The following is a 3,078-nucleotide window of genomic DNA, read 5'->3' on the forward strand; positions in this document are numbered from 1 at the left end:
CATGCTGTCTACTTTATCCATTAGAGCCCTTATCATATTAATCATAGTTGTTTTAAATTCCTAGTCTGATAATTCCAATATCCCTGCCATATCTGAGTCTTGTTCTGATGCTTGCTCTATCTCTTCAAACTGTGTTTTTTGCTTTTTAGTATGCCTTATAATTTTTTCTTGATAGCTAGACATGAGGTACTGGGTAAAAGGAACTGTAGTAAATAGGCCTTTAGTGATGTGATGGTAAGGTGTTGGGGAAGGGGAAGTGTTCTATAGTCTCATGATTAGGTCTCAGTCTTTCAGTGAGACTATGCCTTTGGACTCTGAACTTCACAAGTGCTTCTCAGTACCTCCACCATTTAGGGGGGACAGGATGGCTAGAGTGGACTGAAGTTAGGTATTTCCCTTCCCTCACATGAAAGTTTAGAGCAGGCTGGAGTTGGGTATTTCCTTTCCACCAGGTCAGTTAAGCTTTGACAAAACCCCAATAGTTTAGACTCTAGTAAGATAGTTTCTCTTCAGGAAAGCCCTTGTTAAGAAGGACAGAATAGTCTGGCATATTTCAAAATGGGTTCTTTTCCTCTCCCTCTGCCAGAAGCACGAGAGGATTTTTCTCTGATATTCACTGTGAGAACCTGATCAAGCTGCTGGAGGCAAAATTCACTAAAGTGTGAGGACCTCCCTATGACTGGGTTCCCCCAGAGTTTTTAATCTCTGAGACTTGTCCACACTGAGCCTCCAGCAATTCGCCAATTACAGCTCAGATTTTTCTTCCCTGGTACTGGTTCCTGCAGAGGTTTCTGCCCTAGTAAGCTGTGATTCTCTGCATTCGCCTTTCTCTCTCTCCAATTTTGGGGGCCACAGTTTGCCTTGTGATCTCACTTCTCTGATGAATCTGAGAAAAGTTATTGATTTTTCAGTTTGTTTAGCTTTTTTCTTGTTGTTATAATGGAGTCAAAACTTCCAAGTTCCTTGTATGTCAGACTGGAAACCAGAAGTCCACTCCTTCTCTTTCTACCTTTTTTACTTTTCGTTCCGTCAAGAAATATCTCCTGAATCATTATGATGTTCCAAGCACTGTGCCAGATGTTGAGTATACACAGCTAAATAGAATAAGTCCTTGCTGCTGAACGAGTTCACAAACCAGAAGGAAATACAGACAAATTGCAATACTATGCGTAAAGGTTATGAAAGAGGTAAGCACAAAGTGCTGTAGGAGCACAAAGTCTGGGGTTGAGGGTTGGCTTCAGAGAAGTCTTTCCAGAAAAGCTTAGACTAAAATGAATCTTGACTAATGTTAACCCAGACAAAAATGAGGTGGGAAGTGTGATAGATACCACGTGCGAGATAGATACCATTTGTACCATGTGCAAAGGAAGGACCAAGGTGGGTTTAAGACGCCAAAAAAAGAATAAAGTTGTTTGGAGCACAAGGAGAGAAGGAGGGAGAGAATGAGCCTACATGTCACTAGGTCTTCTGCTTCTTGACAATAAGGACCATGTTTGGCAGGAAGCAGATGGCTTGCTCAGACTGGTTAATCTGGGAGAGTTAAGGGACTATTTACGAAGTCCCCTTTGAACTGAAAATGATTTGGGAAAACCATAAGTGGGAAAACTCATTACTACTCCTAGGCCTGATCACTTAAGTGAAAAGAGCAGTCACCAGAACAGAAAAGAGTGCTCTATGGAGACGGATGCTTGTCAGGAACTCTACCTTAGGTAAAGGGACATGGAAACCCCTCAATAATCCGGTAAGGAGAGAATCAGTGAATAAATACACTGATTGCCGGACCTCTGATCTTTATTTATTTATTTATTTATTTTCATTTTTTAATTTTTTTGTGAGGAAGATCAGCCCTGAGCTAACATCCATGCCAATCCTCCTTTTTTTTGCTGAGGAAGACCAGCTCTGAGCTAATATCTATTGCCAATCCTCCTCCTTGTTTTTCCCCAAAGCCCCAGTAGATAGTTGTATGTCATAGTTGCACATCTTCCTAGTTGCCATATGTGGGATGCCGCCTCAGCATGGCCGGGGAAGTGGTGCGTCGGTGCACACCCGGGATCCGAACCCGGGCTGCCAGTAGCGGAGCACGCATGCTTAACTGCTAAGCCACCAGGCCAGCCACGGACCTCTGATCTTCTGCTCGAGCCTGCCATCGGTCAAATCTAACCAGAAGCTGGATGGCAAGGGAACACATTGAGGTAGTCCATATTAGTCAGCCTCCTTGAACAAGGATGGAGCGTGGATCCAGAGGGACACATGGAAGATATCCAACCATCACTGCACCCTCAGTACCTAACACAACCCCCGGCAAAGAAGAGGTATTGAATGATTGAATGAGGTTGGATAGCAAGCAGAAACCCCATCTTGCTAAGTTTTAGCAACTCATGCTAACAAGTTACAATTTTACCTCATAGCAGTGGGAAGCAATCAGAGTATTTTAAGCAGAGGAGAGACACAATCAGATTTGCATTTTAGAGGCATAAATCTTGGTAACTGTGTGGAGAATAAACTGAAAGAGAGCAAGCCTAGTAGCAGAGAGACCAGGGAAAAAGCTGTTGTAGAAATCCAGGACAGAGATGACTAAGAGATGTTCTAAGAAGCGGAAACAGAAATATAAGATGGGCTTGAGAACATTAATGAGGTAGAATTGGCAGGACACATTGTGATTGACTCGTGGGAGATAAGAAACGGGCACAGGACAAGGGTGCAGGAGGGAGAGAATGAGAATGACTCCATTTCTTAAAGACCTCTCGGGTGTGGTGTGTCTGTGAGAAACCCAGGTTCGGCAGGCAGTTTGCTATAGGTGTCTGGAGCTCAGCAGAGACCTGGGTAGGAGAAAGGAATTGGACCAGATCTGGCACATGAGACAGAGACACTGGACCCGTGTTATGTGTCCTGCCTCCTGTGGGTTCTGTCCCCTGGGGTGGGGGAGGGGCAGGAAAGGGTGTTAGGGCAGAGCCGGTTAGGTTCTACGGCAGTTGAGAAGAGCAGTGAGCCGGAAGTTAGGATGGAAAGAAGGGAAGAAAGTGCTATGAACTTCCACAGTGTTTACAATGCCAGCATACTGGGCTACCCCACATACAG

This window comes from Diceros bicornis, chromosome 5 (genome assembly GCF_020826845.1).
Source record: "Diceros bicornis minor isolate mBicDic1 chromosome 5, mDicBic1.mat.cur, whole genome shotgun sequence".
NCBI classification, from domain to species: Eukaryota; Metazoa; Chordata; class Mammalia; order Perissodactyla; family Rhinocerotidae; genus Diceros; species Diceros bicornis.